The sequence below is a fragment of the Impatiens glandulifera genome, chromosome 7 (genome assembly GCF_907164915.1).
Source record: "Impatiens glandulifera chromosome 7, dImpGla2.1, whole genome shotgun sequence".
NCBI classification, from domain to species: Eukaryota; Viridiplantae; Streptophyta; class Magnoliopsida; order Ericales; family Balsaminaceae; genus Impatiens; species Impatiens glandulifera.
This window is the reverse complement of record NC_061868.1, coordinates 28,656,518-28,677,020: the sequence shown is the minus strand read 5'-3', so window position 1 is coordinate 28,677,020 and position 20,503 is coordinate 28,656,518.

Here is a 20,503-nt window from a genome sequence, read left to right as displayed (position 1 = left end):
TAACATCTTCACAAAATCATCTCCGTCCTCGTATTTCTCTCTCTCAACACTAAATGAGCTCTTTCGAATCAAAACATTATAAAATTACTTCCCTGTTTGTATCTTTAAGCCCGATCCAACTTTTGCAAAGCGAAACAAAACTCTCGTTGTCGGAATTTTGTATTATTAAGGACAAAACCCTAATTTATTCTAAGTATTGTAGTTTGTTTCTTTCATAATATTTAAATCATTATATGAACAATGAAATCGATAACATGTATGAAACCAATGTTTTTTTTAATTCAAGTTCTTTTTAATATGAACATTTTTATTAAACTTAGAAGTAATATATTTAAAAGTGTATTTGGGTAATATAGTGTTAACCGTTTTTTAGATTTATTTTTAGGTTAAAAGTTGATATAATCATTTAGAATGTGCAAATACGACTTTTAATGTTTGAAAATTGAAATATATACAACAAATTTCCATGTAAATCATTTGACAGGGCCATGTAAAGTTATTCACTTCTTCATGTAAACTGATTGTCACATTCATGTAAAACGTTTCACACCTTGTCAAGCGATTTACTGAAGTGCTTCACTCTATTGTGAATATTTTCTTTTAGGTCAAAAATTGTTATAATCATTTAGAATGTTTACCTATACGGTTTTTAATATTTGAAAATTGGAATTTATACAACAATTTTTCATGTAAATCGTTTGACATGGCCATGTAAAGTGAATCACTGCTTCATGTAAAGTGAATCACTTCTTCATGTAAAATGATTCACACCTTCATGTAAAGCGCTTCATTCTAATGTGAATGATTTGCTTTTAGGTCAAAAATTGTTATAATCATTTAGAATGTTTGTCTATACAACTTTTAATGTTGAAAATTGAAATATATACAGCAAATTGAACTATAATTGAACTACTTATACAATTGAAATATACATATTTTTTCATGTAAATCGCTTGACATGGCCATATAAAACAATTCACACATTCATATAAAATAGTTTTTATCTTCATGTAAAGTGTTTCACTATCTCGGAATATGACATCGAGTACACTATCCAAAAGTCAAATAAAGGAAGCATTGTAGTAGAATTTCTTGTGGATCAACCTTTTGAAGTTGAAGACGATGGGGAGTTAGCATTTCCAGACGATGACGTGATGACCTTAGAACCTACAACTTGGAAGCTACTATTCGATGGAGTTTCAGGAAAATAAGGTTACAATATTAGAATTTTGCTCATAGATCCTGTCGGAACATACAATTCAGTCTCAGTCAAGCTTGAGTATCATGTGATGAACAATGAAGCAAAGTATGAAGCATGCATCTCTAGCTTAAAGATATCTAATGAGAAAGGAGTTAGGCTCTTAGAGGTAGTAGGAGATTCTAATTTTGTCATTTCACAAGCTAGATGTGAATAACAAGTAAAAGTGGAAAACTTGAAACCCTATCATCAACACTTATCCATTATGATAGCTAAGTTTGAACATATAACGTTCATGCATGCTCTAAAGAGTTAAAATCGATTAGCAGACGCTTTGTCCACGTTAACATCCATGACTCAAATTCTATAAGGAATTAAGATCAAACCCTTGAAGATTCGTCAAAAGAAAAAGAAAGTCTCGAGAAGAAAACGATTTCCAACACTAAAGTGGCATCTAAAGCATGGTTCAAACATCTACATAAGTACGTCGAACATGGTGAATATCCTCAATATTTCCAGAAAAGAGAGAGGAGTGTTTTGTGTTAATATGCAACCAACTATGTGCTACTAGTAGGAAATTTATATTGACAATCTTTCGATGGTCAAAACATGTTGTGCATCGTCCAACCTCATGCATCTAAGATCATGGATGAAGTACACGTAGGAACACGTGGCTAACACATGAACGAATTAGTACTTGCTAAGAAGATCTTTCGCTTTGGCTACTACTGGAGCAATAATGTGTAAATTATGTCAAGAAGTGTCACCAATGTCAAGTGTACGCGAACAAGAACCACACTCCAACATCTTTTTATACAACATGATCTCGTCATTGCCATTTTCAACTCGGGGAATATATATATTCTTGGGAAGATCTATTCTCACGCCCCAAACGGACACGAGTTCATCCTTGTAGACATTGACTATTTCACAAAGTGGGACAAAGCTCAATTGTGCAAGGTCCTCAAATCATCACACGTTGCAAAGTTTATATGCAACAATATCATCACATGTTACGAAGTTCCTCAAGCCTTGATCTCAAACAATGATGGACACTTTCTAGGAGAAGTAATCAAAGTACTGATGCATACCATATCGAACACCAAAAGTAGGGATGATAATGTGGTGGTTCGGGGCGGGGAATGCATTTACCATCCCCGCCCTGTTTTTATTTCGGGGATATTTTTGATACCATCTCCATCCCTTTCGGTTTCAGGGAATCCCCGTGGGGCACATTTTATAAAATATTTTTTTTTTAAAAAATTATACAATAAAATTATATAAACGGATTTTTAATATAATATATTATAATATATTGAAATTTTATATTATTATAAAGAAATAAACTTACAATTTTTATAAAATATAATGTATAAATTAATATATTGGTGATTTTATAAATTTAAAAGTGTTTATAGTGTTTGGGGCAAAATCAGGGTATGGTGGGGTGGGGCGGGGGACACAAATACCATCCCCGCCCCATCCCCATTTGGTTTTAGTGAAAAACCGCCCCAAATGGGGAAATTCGATTTAGTTACCGCATGACAGTTTTAAATTGTCATCTTTAACCACAAGTCACTACCTTATTGATCTTAGACGAACGGTGTAGTGGAAGCAACAAAGAATAACGTCATCACAATCATAAAGAAGATGACGAATACTTATAAAGATTAAAACGAGAAGTTGCCTTATGCCCTCTGAGGTTATAGAACTACTATTTGAACGTCAATAGTAAAGACTTCATTTGCGTTAGTCTACGGAATTGATGCAACACAACCTATCGAAATTGAAGTTCCTACTTTGAGAATACTCTTCGAAACGCAAGTAGTGGAAGAAGATTTGTGCAAGTCTCGATACGATCAACTATCCCTTATAGAAGACAATATGTTAAACGTGTTATGTCACATGCATGCTTATTAAAGGCGAATGTCCAGAGTATTCAACAAGAAAGTCAAGCCTCAGAACATACAAAAAGGTGATCTAGTCCTAAAGAAGAATCTTCAGATACTAGACCTTAGAGGAAAGTTTCAAACCCCATGGGAATGACCTTACCTTGTCAATAAGGTATTTTTAGATGGATCCACACGATTGACCACCTTAGACGGTGAAGAACTATCAACACCCTTCATCATTGACATGCTCAAGAGATACTTTGTCTAGAGCACGCGTGATGAATCCATTCATGACAATCCCCAAGAAGTTTAGACTAATGTGTACTGAACTACGTTCGAACCTGATCTCTTTTTGTTATGAGAGTACGTATGTAATCTGTCATGGGTTCAATCAATATAAAGATAAAACTTAATAACTCATAAAAAAATAAAAAAAATCCCAGAAAATTAATTCTTTAAATCCCCATCACAACAAAAACATGACTCCCTAGTACGAGAATCCAAATTAGGCAACATACAATAAATAATTCAAATTTGGAGTCACGATCTATCCGTTATACAATTTTGGAACTACGTTCGAACATGATTTCTTCTTTTATGAGAATATGTAAGCAACTTGTCACGAGCTCAGTCCTAATAAATTTAAAATAACAAAATCCTTATGTTAACACTAGGGGCATTTTTAAAAGACGAGAAAATCATCACATCCCTAGCCTTAAGTCAATTGTCATTCTAACAGAAACATAAGAGATATCCCCATCAAACTTAAGTTAATGGCCACTCTAGTAGAAACTCAAGACACAACAAACTCCAACAAGTCAATGAGCACCTCATTAGAAACTTGGAGTCCCAATCTATCCGTGATATAATTTCGGAACTACGTTCGGACGTGATATCTCCTTTTATGAGAAAACGTAGGCAGCTTATCACATGCTTGGTCTTAATAAATCTAAAGTACAAAACCCTTATTTCAATACTAGGGGTATTTTTATTAAAATAAAAATTATTCAAAACAAAATGAAATTCGATTTGAAATCAAATTCCCAACATCGACTCAAAGTTTCAAAAAGCAATATCATCCCCAACTCAAGTCAAAGTGCAATCCCAACAAAACATGATTTGGACAAAAATACATTCCCACAAAATTCAAGCCAATGGAAACATTGGATTACAATATATCCAAAACAATCAAATTCCTACATCAATACTAGGGGTATTTTTGGAAACTAAAACGAGTTAGACCCTTGAACCTTTCTAGTGTAAAGAAAAGTGACGAATGAGCACAAGAAACAAGTGAGGATGCAGAAAAAGACATTTCTCCCTAACGTGCGTCTCTTGATGAACCGATGTAACTGTTGTGAATCGATCAAGACGCTTCACAGACAGATCTACCTCGAGTCCAGACGTAAACTTAAACTTTTGATGTTTAAGAGGGAGCTCAAAAAAGACAAATGTCAAACTCAGAACCATGTTGTTAATAGAGGTAGCATCTGGTCTTAAATAGAGATCAAGTGCAAGAGTCTAAGACCTCAAAAGAAAAAAATAAAGTCAATCAAGCAAGACTGTGTTGGTAGAGATATGAAAAACAATAATGTTGTTCATTTAGACTCTCGTCTATTTGACAAGCAAGAACAAAGTGTTTGAGTCTATCAGATACACCTCGGTCATAAAGAAAATTGGTCGAAAAAAAAGAAAATACTCACAGAGGTTGAGATTTTAAAATCACCATTTGTTGTTCATCTAGACTTTTGTCTAGTTTAACAAGAAAGAACAAGAATGTGTCGATTCTATCAGATATACACTAAGTATAGAAAACAACCCAAAGGCCTTAAAATCTAAAGCATGATAACTGTTGGGGAAAACCCTGACAGAACCACAAAAGAAGAAAACAATCTGAAAGAACACTAACAGAATTTGATAACGGAGTTCGGCCAAAATGTTGCATACGTCTCCGAGCACTAAGGCTATCAATTAATAAGGAAGAAGAGATACAAATTTGGGTGCAATAAACCAAAGAGGGGAGAGTTTCTTTTATACACTAAGAAACTTCCCCAACTCCCATCATCTTCCGATGTGGGATTTATACAAATTGTGAATATAGTTTCTTTTATATACTAAGAAACTTCTTTCACTCCCACTATCTTTCGATGTGGGATTCTAATTGTGCCAAAAACAACAAATCTCCACCTTGGCACAATATCCAATTACTAATCTTCAATATTAAAAGTAGCTCTTCAATGCTTCCAATTGGCGCTCTTCAGCGCCGACTCAAACGCGGAATGTGTTTACCAAATCTAAACAATTAGATTTGGTTTTCCCCATGTCTTTCATCTCGAACTCTCTACCCAATTGAGCCTTCAATTTATCAACTTCATATTGGCTCTTTGATGCTATCAACATATCATCAACGTACAAGAGTAGATAGATGTAAGACTCATCTTGCAATTTGCGCAAATACACACATGAACTGAATCTGCTTCTTGTGTATTTGTGCTCCATCATAAACTTGTCAAGTCATTTGTACCATTGTCTCGATGATTGCTTCAACCTGTACAATGATCTGTTCAACTTCCAAACCCAATTTTATTTATCAACAACTTTGAATCCGTCTGGTTGATAAATGTAGATTTCCTCATTCAAATAACCGTGTATGTATGCGGTCTTCACATCTGGTTGAGCTAGCTCCAAATTCATTTGCGCTACCAAGGCCAACAAAATTCTAATGGAAGAGTGTTTAACAACAGGAGAAAGTACCTCATTATGATCACCTCCTTCCTTCTGAGCGTAGTCTTTAACTACCAATTTTTCCTTGTAGCGAACATCAAATTTTTCAGGAAATCCTTCTTTCTTAGCAAAGATCCATTTACAACCAATAGCCTTATTCTCTTTTCGTAGATGCCTCAACTTGCATGTCTCATTCTTCTGAATAGATTGCATCTCATCTTCCATAACACCTCTCATTTTTCCATTTTCAGTACTTCGACTGACATCTGAAAAAGTGGATGGAACATCATCTACGACTAGAAGTGCATAGGCCGCAATGTCAACAAACCGACCTGATTTTTGAGTAACTCGTCTTGGCCTGTTTACAACAATTGATTCACGTTGTTCTGAAGGTTCTTGGGTTGGAACCTCTTCCTCATTTAACTCTTCGTCTGTCGTCGGAGAGTCACTAATTATTGGGCTTATCTTTATCTGCTCAAACTCCACATGTCGCGGAGTACAATCAACTTTGTCTTGTGTTACCTTATTCAACATTGAATAATCATCAAAAATAACATCTCTACTGATAATGGTTTTCTTTGCATCCAAACACCAGAGGCGATATTCTTTAACTCCCGTATTAAATCCCATAAAAAGAGCATTCTTTCCTCGTGGATCCAACATTGATTCAACTACATGATAATATGTAGCAGAACCAAAAATATGCAAAGAATCATAATCAGTTGCAGGTTTTCCAGACCATACCTCTAATGGAGTCTTGCCACCAAGTGCAGATGATGGTAGGCGATTTACCAAATGTTGAGCGTATGACATAGCTTCTGCCCAAAATTTCCTGTCTAACCCAGCATTAGACAACATACATCGAACTTTCTCCACCAATGTCCTGTTCATACGTTCCGATACTCCATTCTGCTGTGGTGTTTTTCTGACTGTGAAGTGTCGAACTGTGCCACACTCCTGGCATAACTTCTGGAATGGATCATTCTTGTATTCTCCACCGTTATCAGTCCGGAGAACTTTGATCTTTCTTCCTGTCTCGTCTTCAACTTGAGTTTTCCATTTAAGAAAAATCCCAAACACTTCATCTTTGTTCTTCATAGTAAACACCCAAACTCTTCTGGAAAAATCATCAATAAAAGTAACAAAATAATGTCTACCTCCAAGAGAAGGAGTCTTGGCAGGTCCCCAAACATCTGAGTGCACATAATCCAAAATACCCTTGGTGTTGTGGATAGCAGTGCCAAATTTTACTCGCCTTTGTTTTCCCAGAATACAATGTTCACAGAAATCTAATTTACAAAGTTTTGTACCTTTTAGCAATCCTTGCTTGACAAGAGTTTGCATAGATTTCTCACCAGCATGCCCCAATTGCATATGCCATAGCTTTGTTGCCTCTAACTCCTTACTGCTCCCGGAAGTTGATACACATGATGTCCCATTAACTGTACTACCTTGATAGTAATACAAATTATTACTCTTCCTGATAGCTTTCAACATCACTAGCGCTCCAGAGATTACCTTAAGAATTCCCTTTTCCAATTTCACCTGTAGGCCTTTTGACTCCAAGGCCCCCAAAGAAATGAGATTCTTTTTCATATTCGATATGTACCGAACCTCTCTGATAATTCTGGTGGATCCGTCCTCATTTCTCAGCTTGATTGAACCTATCCCTTTTATTTTACATGTACTAACATCTCCCATGTAAACAACTCCATCATCTAGCTCCTTAAAGTCAAAGAACCACTTTCGAACTGGTGTCATATGATAAGTGCAGACTGAGTCCAATATCCACGCATCAGGATGTGATGTTGTGTGTGACATCGATAAAGAGTATTCTGAATGTGCATCACCTTTGTTTTCTACAACATTCGCATCTTCAGAATCTTTCTCTTTCTTCTTCAACTTTGGGCAGTTAATATTCCAATGTCCTTTCTCACGACAGAAAGCACATTCATCTTTGGCAACTCTACTTTCAGATCTTCCTCTTTCCTTTTTTATTTGCTCTACTGACGGCCCCTGACCATCAATGCTTCATCTGCTGTACCTACTTTGCTTATCCTTTTATCATGCTTTCTCAATTCATGACTATATAAAGCAGAACTTACAGCATCAAGAGAAACATTTCCCTTTCCATGAAGTAACGTTGTTTCTAAGTGTTCAAATTCATCAGGAAGGGACGATAGCAACATCAAAGCCAAATCTTCATCCTCAAACCTAACGTCAAGATTTAACAAATCCGCTACTAACTAATTAAACTTAGTTATATGCTCATTCATCGTAGTACCTGATTGGTATTCAAACCGGAACAATCGCTTCTTAATAAGGAGCTTATTCTGACCACTCTTCTTCAGAAACTTGTCCTCCAATGCTTGCCACAGTTTCTGTGCAGAAGTTTCATTCTTCACAGCATACTTCTGCTCTCTGGACAGGCACAACCGAATTGTTCCGCACGCCAACCGATTCATGATACTTCACTCTTTTTCTTCTATAACATCTGTCTTTCCGACCTCAATAGCAACATCTAGACCCTGCTGAAAAAGACAATCTAGAACCTCACCTTGCCACATGCCGAAATGCCCAGTTCCATCAAAGATCTCCACCGTAAACTTCAAATTCGACATCGGTGTCCTCGTCCAGGATGACGAAGGAGTTGACGCCCCTTTTGAAAACTCCACCATGCCAAGGACGAACCTTCGGCTCTGATACCACTTGTTGGGGAAAACCCTGACAGAACCACAAAAGAAGAAAACAATCTGAAAGAACACTAACAAAATTTGATAACGGAGTTCGGCCAAAATATTGCCTACGTCTCCGAGCACTAAGGATATCAATTAATAAGGAAGAAGAGATACAAATTTGGGTGCAATAAACCAAAGAGGGGAGAGTTTCTTTTATACACTAAGAAACTTCCCCAACTCCCATCATCTTCCGATGTGGGATTTATACAAATTGTGAATATAGTTTCTTTTATATACTAAGAAACTTCTTTCACTCCCATTATCTTTCGATGTGGGATTCTAATTGTTCCAAAAACAACAATAACCTCTAAGTCTGAGAAGTGAGACTAAACCTCATGGTGCATGGTTGAAAGATTAAACATAATTTAAACTTCCAAACGGAGTTCGAGCAAGTAAATCCGTCGAAGAACTAAGGGCGAAACGTCTCGACGAAAGAAAAGTCCCTAAAGTAATTGAATTAATCTCGAAGAATGGTAATTGCACACGGTCTCCTCATGACACATTCTAAGGAAGAATGTATGAAACCGATTTCTAAAGATGTTTCAATGTGAAGAAACATCAGAAAAGATCTGAAAAAACACTAACGCCTAGTAGGTTAAAAGGGTCTAACTCCTAACTTAAATGCAATTAATATCTGAGCATTTCACTAAACTAAAGAGCGATACTCAAATCAAATGTTTCGCAAAACTGAAGAGCGATATTCATTTATATCAAGTACTTCACTAAACTAAGGATCATTAATCCATATCTAAGTATTTCGCTAAACTAAAGAGCGATACTTAAGACGGACATTTCTCTAAATAGAGGAGCGATGTTCTTAAATTTACATATAAGTATTTTGCTAAACCGAGGAGCGATACTAAAGACGAACATTTTGCTAAATAGAGAAGCGATGTTCTTAAATTCATGTCTAAGTATTTCGCTAAACCGAGGAGCGATACTTAAGACAACATTTCGCTAAACAGAGGAGCGATGTTCTTAACTTCACACCTAAGTATTTCGCTAAACCGATGAGCGATACTTAAGATGAACATTTCTCTAAACATAGGAGTGATATTCTTAAATTCATATCTAAGTATTTCGCTAAACTGAGGAGCGACACTTAAGACACGTATGTAGTTAAACCGAGGAACGATACTCAAAATCAAAGGGGTCTCTCTTGAGACTTGTTAGGTTTGTTTTCTTTTATCCTAAATAAACTATAAAATTGAGAATTTTCAAAACGCAATGCCTATGTGAAAGCTAAGACGTGCATTTTTCTAAATCGAGTGGTTTCTACAAATTTTGTCCAAGAGGAACATTATGTATACACTCGTTTTTTCATTCCCAATTTTTATAATTTATAAACAACTATTTTTTAAATAATAAAATTTTAAGAATAGTAATTTTCAGATTTTTAATAAATTAAGATAATAATTTATTATTTAGGGATTTATCATTGGATATTTTATGTTTTTAATTAATTAATTACTTTGGATATTATTTTAGAAAAACAAAAATAATATATATAATATAACTAACGAATTTTACAATATATAATTTCATTAGTTATGTCATTATTTTTTAATTGTTAGATTAGTTTTGCAATTAAATTAGATTAATTTAAAAAAAATCCTTTTGAATAGCAATAATTTGATTATTTACTTAAAACTATGAATAATTAGATTTATTTTTAATTTTTAGTAAGTTAGTGAGGACTATTTCAATTAATAATTTGTTTTTATCATTAATAAAGTTTTCTTTTGTAGGAATTTCAAAATGGACCAATGGGCAAAATCCAAGATCAAAGATCCGAACCAAGAATCCACCAAAGATCAAAGGTCCATGATTCATCTCAAGAAGGTCAAATTTTCAAAATTTTGGTGTATTTTCAAAGTCAAGTCAAAGACAAAGTCCAGATCCAACTAAGGGATCCAACTAGTGACCTGACCCATGACCTGAGATCAAAGATCTAACCCTAAAGAAGAGGGTGGAACATCGTAGAAGCCTCTAGCCGTGTGCAAGGAGGAAGGACTAAAAAACTTTTTCATTTTTGAATTTTTAATGATGCCAAAACGAAGGGATTATTTAATCCCATTGGTCAAAATTGACATGTCATTTATTTAATGACATGTCAATTGGAGATTGCTCATTTAAAAATATTTATACATTTAAAAAAAAGGCAATTATTCCCCAACACGTGTTGGTAGTTGTAGATGGTCCTTGGGCCCTAGAGTTTTCATTGAATTCCTTATTTAAACACCACCTTAGATTATCATGAGGGAGACCTTGATTTTTCTATTCTCACTCCCCTAGGTTGTCCATTTGTGCTCTTATGTCCTAATCTAAGCAAGATCACCAACTAGTGTGGTTGTGTCTAAAGAATCTTGCTTAGAGTTTTAGGACAACCACTTTAAGAATCAAGAACCCCAAGTTCGTGTAAGTTCTTGATTCCCCTTTGTTGCATTGTCTATTTCAATTTATTAAATGCATGCTTTGTCTTTACCATTCATAATTATTTGCATGATCATTACCTCATTACCTTGATTTAAACAGGAAATTGGACGAAATGACCCTAAAAATAGGGCTATTTGCCTCCGTGGTCGGCAGAAAACTGAAATTGATCTAATGACCACTTAATTTTTTTTGGACGAAATTACCCTTTTCGCGTAACGCGAAGGGACTTCGCGTTTCGCGAAGTGAGACGCTGTGAAAAGTCCAGAATACCCTTACTATATAATATAATCCGGCCATCTTTTTTTCATTTCTTTTCTTCCCTTCTCTTTCTTCCCTTCCGCTTTTCTCCTCCTTCTCTCTAATCTCGCCGGCGACAGAGTTAAACGGCGGCACTCAATGAGCTCCACGACGAGCACAAGCACTGTAACACTTGGTAAATTTATGTATTTCAAGTTTATTGTTGTTCATTTATGCATTTTCGAATAACTGTGTTGTTTAGGGTTTCATCTGATGATACTTCCCGTTTCGCTAAGTACTTCCCGTTTCGCTAAGTACTTCCCGTTTCGCGAAGTACTTCCTGTTTCGCGAAGTACTTCCCGTTTCGCGAAGTACTTCCCGTTTCGCGAAGAGTTTCCATTTCACAGTATTAATTATCCCGTTTCCATTTTTTCTTGCAGCCGAAGTTTTCGTTTTCTATAATGGAGAGTGGAAAGCTGATGCTAATGGAATATGGTATTTTGATGCCTCTTCAATCAAAACATTGGATTTACCCCAAAGTACTCATTATGCTGAATTAATTGATAAACTCCATGAAAGACTTCAAGTGCAGAAATCTACGTATGATTTAGTGCTGCAAGTGAAGTATGATATTCCGAATATCACAAATCCTAAACCCGTTTTTATTGAAGATGATGAGGATCTGAACATATATTTATCACGCTTGATTTTGGGTCGAACTGTGTCACCATTGTGTGTGTCTGTAGTAGAGAAGTCACAATTTACTAAAGAAAAGATACCACTACTTACCTACCCAACTCAAGAAAGTATTCTCCCACAATTAACTCAGAAAATTGTACCAGAAGCTTTACCCTCGGAGGTCTTTGTTGAAAGTAATGAAGCCGGAGATAACTCTTTGCCTCACATCCCACTTACTCAGGACTTGCATGCATCGATACCTACACCACATAGTGCGAGAAGAGCATCAACGGGTACACCTACTAGTGCAAGAAGATCATCATTGGGTACACCATATAGTGCAAGAAGATCATCATTTGGTACACCATCGACAGACATATCACCGACAGACCCCTCATTTGCGTTGGCGTTAACTACTAAAACCGTATTGGAAGTCGGTGCCTTGTTTGAAAATAAAAAAGAACTACAACTGATGCTATATAAATATGCGATGACTAATCATTTTGAATTCAAGGTGGAGAAGTCAAGAAAACATCTTTGGTATGTGAAATGTTTGGATGAGAAATGCAAATGGAGATTGCGTGCCGTGAAAGGTAAATTATCTGAGATGTTTGAGATCCGGAAATTCGACCAACAACACTCATGCTCAGTTCTATCGAGGCTAGAGAAAAAAATGCAAACACCAGCATGGGTTATTGGGCAGTGCGTGAAGAGTAAGTATATGGACCATCACCATAATCACTTGCCTAAGAAAATAATTGAAGACATGCAGGCAACTTATGGGGTAAATTTGACTTATAATAAGGCTTGAAGGGCTAGGGAAATGGCATTAGTGGCGGTGCGAGGAACGGTTGAGGATTCATATGAAAAATTACCCTCATACCTTTACATGTTGGAGAAGCATAATCCTGGTACCATAACAGACATCCAAACAGACGAGGTCGGGCACTTCAAGTATATGTTCATGTCCATAGGCCTCTCTATTAGGTGTTTCAAAGCCTTTTGTCGTCCCGTATTGTGTGTTGATGCCAGTTTTCTTAAGCACAAGGTGGGAGGTCAACTATTGGTGGCTATTGCATTAGATGCTAATGAACAATTATATCCTGTCGCATTCGGAGTTGTTGATTCAGAAAATAATAACTCTTGGACTTATTTTATGCAAAAATTGAGAGAAGCAATTGGATTAGTTGATGATCTCGTCTTCGTATCCGATAGACACCCAAGCATCGCCAATGTCTTATGTGCTGTTTTTCCAGAAGCATACCACGGTGCGTGCACATATCACATAAAGATGAATATCAACGCGAAATTCAAAACTGATAATTGTCATATGGAGTTTGATATGGCTTCTCGTGCGTACACTATCCACGAATTTAATCGTTTTTTTGACAAGATAAGGGTTAAAGATCATAGGATTGCTGCCTATTTGGAAGAAATTGGATTTCAAAGATGGAGTAGAGCATTTTTCCCCGGTAAGCGATACAATCAACTAACAAGCAATTATGATGAGAGTTTTAATAGTCAGAGCAGGGAAGCCAGAAAGTACCCCATTTCCTTAATGGCCGAGTATTTAAGATTGACAATACAAGGTTGGTTTAATGAGAGAAGAGAAAGAGCGTCCAACCACCGAGAAGTGTTATCTCCAACATATGAAAAGTTATTACGTGAGGGATTCGAGAAGGCTAGATTCTATACAGTATCATCGCTTAACCGATTCGAGTTTTATGTGCATGACAATCAGTCTCATTTTAAAGTCAATTTGAAAGACATGAACTGCACTTGTAGGGTATTTGAAGTTTCTGGTCTTCCTTGTACTCATGCAATGGCTGCTGCCCGTCACCGCAATTTGGTTTGTTATGACTTTTGTTCAAGGTATTATTCAGCTCACATGTTCAATCTATTAAACCAATTGTTTAATCGTTTTATTTTCCATTCTTACAGGTATTACACAACTGAATCTTGGATGAATGCATATGCGGAGACATGTTACCCTGCTGGTGATGAAGACGATTGGGATATTCCCGAAATGATCAAGGAACGCGTATGTCTAAAACCACCTGTCAAGGTTAAGAAAGGGCACCCACAAACAAAGCGTAGGTCATCTCAAGGTGAGGTACGTAAGGCTCCGAGACGATGCAGCTCATGTGGTGGACTAGGACATAATAGGGCCACATGCAAAGCAGTCATGCCTGCACCATCTACTGCAAAAGCATCATCATCTAAGCATCATGACTCATCTTCTCAACAGCACGAGCCATCATCTCAACAATATGAGCCTTTAGATTGATTGGGATAAGTTGTATAAGTGTTTTGGATAAGTTGTATTATGTTTTGGATAAGTTGTATTATGTTTTCGGATAAGTTCTACTCGGATAAGTGTTAATCGGATAAGTTGTACTCGGATAAGTTGTACTCGGATATGTGTTAATCGGATAAGTTGTAATCTGTTTGTTGTATCTAGTTTATCTGTGTACTGAAGGAGTACTTAACGTTTCGTTAAGTACTTATCGTTTCGTTAAGTACTTATCGTTTCGTTAAGTACTTAACGCTTCGTTAAGTACTTAACGCTTCGTTAAGTTAAACTTGGTTTAAGTTAAAGTGAGTTTAAGTTAGTTACTTGGTATGATTTATGTACATTGATTTATATGTTCAATTCTTTGGTATGTAAATATCAGACTACCAACCAACCAGACTACATTAAAACTACAAATATTTTAACATGAAATGTAACTTAAGTTGAAGTTCTACCCAAAAAGTAATACAAGTTCAGAATACATAAGCACAAGTCAAGTTCTATCCAAAAATCAATAAAAGATTACAATACAAACTAAGGTTCTGTAATTTGATGAAATAACCGGACCGCCATCTTTTGTCGAAAAAACTCCATTTCATTGGAAGTCACCTTCTCTACACCTAAACCAGCAGTCAAGTATTCCATGTGCATAAGCATAAATACACCACAATCCCCACTTTCTGCTGCTCTAAGGACTTCCCCATATTTGGCGACTGCATTTTTGGCTGGGTGTGACAACCTTTTATATGTCAGTTTCTGGAAATTGAAATTAGGATACCGTTGTAGCTCAGCATCACTGGCTCCCATTGCATATATTCATGGAAACATCTCACACAAAGGTCTCAGGTATGGATCGAGATTCCTATAAATACTCGAGTCGCAGTCATAAACGTCAATGTGATTATCTTGTAGACGAACGACGCACAATACCCAATGCTTGTTGCCAATGTTCAAAGGCACGTAAATATCGTCTACTAGTGGCCATTCTGGCATATGTCTATGGTCCGCACCCCAGAAGTACTGATCAAATACCTCTGATATTGGAAAATTTCCAGGATCTTTTTTAAAGTTCGGGTACTCTCGCCTCATCATATCTGCTAATAAGAGATCCACTATTGATACTTTACAATGTTTATATGTCTTGGGATATTGCGCAATCCTTTTGCGCAACAAGTGGCAGACTGCGTCGACTTCCTGCAAAATGGGGGAAAAGGCAGCATATATCAAAAACCTTATTCATAAGTTAAAGAATTAATATGAAATGCAAGACTTATAGGATCTTTAAGCCATGCGCACTTTGTTAGAACTCTAACAAACAACTTTTTTCGTGCTTCGCAAGTAAACACACTCTTTGTCTGATCATTGGTGGCTACATCTTTCAACCAATTCTATAATTGAACCAACAACTCATCATCAAATTTTTGAAGGGGATTGATAGTTAATGGATCATTCGTCTTTGACTGTTTTGACAAAGAAGGGTTGGTGTAGTCTTCATCTTTCTTCTGCTTCCTCACTCTTTTTTTGGGAACTACTCCTTTAGGTGGAGTGTTGTATAATTGGAAATCATCATCATCGTTCTCATCCTTCCCATCCCTCGAATCCTTCCCATCCTTCCCATCCTTCCCATCGTTCTCATCCTTCCCATCCGTGGCATCCTTCTCAACCTTGACCTTGAGTTTAACCTTCCCATCCTTGGCTTTCTTCTCAACCTTGACCTTATCCTTCTTTTTCTCAATTATTTCTTGCATCATATCGGAGAGCAACATCTCCCCACCATCCACCTTCACATCAGTCTCAATCTCCCCAATATGCACCTTCACCTTCACATCAGTCTCAATCTCACCACCATCCACCTTGACATCATTCTCAATCTCACCACCATCCACCTTCACATGAGTCTCAATCTCCCCACCATCCACCTCAACATTATTCTCAGTCTCCTCCACCTTCACCACACTATCCTCCACCTTCCTATCCTGCAAAAATAGAACAACAGTGTGGTCAACGTTTACTTCCCGAAACATTTGACTTCACTAAGTAAAACTTACCTCAGTTTTATCCTCCACCTTCACACTCTCCTCCTCCACCTTCCCATCCTTCATCTCCATCTCATTCGTCTTCATCTCCTCCACCTTCCCATCCTTCATCTCCATCTCATTCGTCTTCATCTCCTCCACCTTCCCATCCAGCAAAGAGAAAACAACAGTGTGGTCAGCGTTTACTTCCCGAAACAACATTTGACTTCACTAAGTAAAACTTACCTCAGTTTTATCCTCCACCTTCTCACTCTCCTCCTCCACCTTCCCATCCTTCATCTCCTCCACATTCCCTTCCTGCAAAAATAAAACAACAGTGTGGTCAGTTATGAACAATAAAAGATAAATACTTAACGAAGCGTTAAGTACTTAACGAAGCGTTAAGTATTAAACACAGCGTTAAGTACTAAACAAAACGATAAGTTTCTTTATTACCTCAGTCTTGCCCTTCTTTTCCAATTTGCTCTTCTTCTTCTTCTTCTTCTTCCTCTCATCCTCCATACTATCTAATTTGCCTATTAACGTGGCCATCCTTTGGTTGGATTTGGCTAATAACTGTTCGCACATACTAACAACCAACTTTTTAATATAAGCCTTGTGATGTGTTTGAGTTTCTTCGTAAGCTGTTTTCATCTCTTTGAGCTCCTCCTTCACCTCTTTGATGAGCTCCTCCTTCAGCGCTTTTACATCCTCTTTCAGCTCTTCACATTTACATCCAACAGAAGATGTTGGAGGTAATCCAGGACTAGTAGCGGATGGGGGACTAGGAATGTTGGCAGGACTAGATTTATAAGCAAGCTTCCTCTTCAGGTTTACTGCTTCTTTGAGATTAACCACAGCCTTTCTCTTCCGGGTGTTTGGTTTGGAAGTAGGTTCTTCATGTTCATCCTCAAGTTCACTTTCCGATTCATCATAATCCTCCTTCACTAACTTCCCTTCTGTAAATCCCTCAAAAAATTCATCAGTTGACTCATCTATTTGTTCAAAGTCCTCACCACTGTATAACCTCTTCTCCATGGAGGACTCTTCCATCTCAGTCAGATCCGTTGTCTCCAGGGCAGACTTTATCTCGATCAAGGTGTTCTTCCTGTTGGAATGATAGACTAACAACCTTGGACGTAGAGGATCATTAAGCTCATTCTTTCTAGCAAATTTAGGGACAAAACCTTTGATGACCTCATATGTCCACACTTGAAATGCCAGTGCAAACCGATAAATGTTATAAGCAAAAGGAGCATAAGGATCAATACTCTTTTTCTTCTTCTTATAATATTTGTGACTGAGATGTCTCATGTTCTTGTTCAAACCCTTGAGGGTGGCTCTAAAGGTCACCTTCCCCCAAGGAAATCGGAGGAAACTTTCCTCGTCTTCGACCATGTGGAGGATTTTTGCAAATACCACCCTCCTTGGGTCAAATGAAAATAGGTACTGGCAAATCAGGCATACCAGCCCCATCTTCCAGGCATCTTCCTTATCTCTACATTTCAAAAAAGCAGTCTCCAACTCTTGCATTACTACACTCGTCTTCCTTTTAAAATATTTTACCAACAGAGGTGGACAACCTCGGCATTGTTCTTCGTTCACCTCAGGAAACCTTCCGAAGTTTAGGCCCGTCACCAAGGCGTACTCTTTCATACCAAACACAAGTTCTTGCCCATTGATATTGAAAGTTATCTCCTTGGAGTTTGAGGTTACCCTCCTAAGCAACATGTGATGTACAATAGTTTCTGAGAACTGCAACACTGGCGCAGAGACTATATATCTGAATTGGGTATTGTACACCTTCTCCACAAGATCCATTTCCTCAAACTTCATAACAATCTTCTTCAGGCAGAGGGCGCTTTTCCAAGATATCCGTCCAGGAAAATCAGGAACGGTGGTTTCTGCCATCTACAAAAGGAACAACAACAAAAATGTAAGAACAAATACATAAACCACAACAAACGTTAAGTACTTAACGAAGCGTTAAGTACTTACCGAAGCGTTAAGTAATTCGCGAATCCCTAAACCAGAAACAATAACCAACAACCAGAAACAAACATGCAAATATAAGGCAATAATCAATAACCAGAAACAAACATTAAACGCTAAACCTAACCAAATAAACTAAAACAGCCAAAACCCTAAAACTTAACATGCAAATATGAAAACCCATAACCAAAAAAAGACATGCAACAACCAAAAAAAACAAACCTGAGATTTATGGGGAATCAATGAGACGGATAGAGAGAGAGGACACGAGGGGGACGGGCAGATCGACCTTGTCAAAGTCTTCAGTGAGACGATTGTAGAGAGAGAGGAATCGAGAGGATAGAAGAGGGAAAATGGAAGAAATGAATGTCGAAATGTTTTATTTTTTAAAATATATGGTATGGCGCGTGCATATACGCGCACCTCTTCGTCTTCCTACGCGCGCGTGCAGAAACGCTAAGTACTTAACGCTTCGTTAAGTACTTAACGAAGCGTTAAGTAACTAGCAGAAACGATATCATCTGCAAATATCATCACAGCCAAAAGAACAATCAATAAGATGAACAAACTAATAAACCAATATGAACAAATATGAACATATATGAACAAATATGACCCAATATGAACAAATATGAACAAATATGATTCAATATGAACCAATATTAACCAATATCACCAAAAAGAACATATTTAGGGTTAGGGTTTCATTAAGAAAAACAAATAAGAACATAAATCTGTTATATAAACATAGATTCGGGGATTAGGTTTCTTATCTTGTAGATTTATGCTTTAGGGGTCACCGTCGCCGGAGTTTACGCCGCCGGCGACAAACTCAGGAGGAAAGAAAGCTTGAGAGAGAAATGAAAAAATTTGAGTATATGTATCAATACTGTTTCACTTCGCGAAACGCGAACTCCCTTCGCGTTACGCGAAAAGGGTAAATTTGTCCAAAAAAAATTAAGTGGTCACCAGATCAAATATTATTAAACCTGACCACGGACGCAAATAGGCCTTTCTTCAGGGTCATTTCGTCCAATTTCCCATTTAAACATTCTGCTTTTAATCATGTAAATGATGTAAAATGTGTATGTTAGGTAAATAAAATAAGAAAAAAGAAAACTAAATAAAACAAGGGTCTCTTGACCCAAAATGATTTTAAAACACACCCTACGAGATTTTCTATGACAAAATTCCTAAAATATCATATTTTATAATTTTTGGATGTAAATGTTTTATTCATAACAATGTCAAAACTTATCTGACTGTCTTTGATGCTAAGACAAATCCTGGTATAATGCTAGGATATTCTTCAGTAAGTAAAGCTTATAGAGTTTATAATAAACAAACATAAACTTTTGAAGAGTCTGCCCATATAGTTTTTGATGAATTTGTTGAAAGTAATTCGAAAGAAATCATCGATGTAGCTAATAGGTTGGAATCTGTTAATCTTCAATCTGATAGTGACGATGAGGTTCAGGTCATTAGAGACAGCACATCTGATCAGCCAATTGATCTTGTTAATTAGTCGGTTGCCTCAATTGAAACTCAACCAGAAAACCAGATTGAACTTTAACAGGCTGTTGACAATCTGGATGTTGCTGAGACAGATGATCAGACGGTTGACCCTCTGGGACCAAACCTCAAATGGAACAGAAACTATCCACCTGAACTAATCATAGGTAACTCTAGTGCACCTCTTAGAACTAGAAATCAACTAATGGATGAAATTGTAAATTCTGCATTTATTTCTCAAATTGAACCCAAGAAAATTGATGAAGCATTGTGTTACGGGCTGCTCATCAAAAACCTCGGTCCTAAAATATTTTATTCATCCGTCTCTCGGCCCAAGTGTCTATATGGGCCCGTTTATGTTTTTTATGGAATAATTCTGTTTTGTTTACTTTCTCTTTTATCTTTCTTTGAAACCGAATTCTGTTATGTTGGAAGTTTGTTGTAACCGAATACTCTTGGGTAAATCAGCCTCTTTAAATGGTGATGCCCACCCCACTTTTTGGGGCTATGAATTGAATATTTTGGAACTTGGTGTTTAAGTTATCTCTCGGCCCTCCTCCCCCTTCTTGGACCACTAGGTGTGATCTAGTGGTATTTCTCTCCTCCCCTTCGGCTCTTCTCTCCCTAACCTCGAATTCTCCTCTAATTCTATGTCCGCTGCGCTAGAGTGTTGAATTCCATCATCAAGAACCCGTTTCTTGAATTAAAGAACTTGAAAGGCTCGGTCATAATTAAAACTCCTAACACATTGCTTGATTTAGATTGGATCAATGCTATGCAAGAAGAAT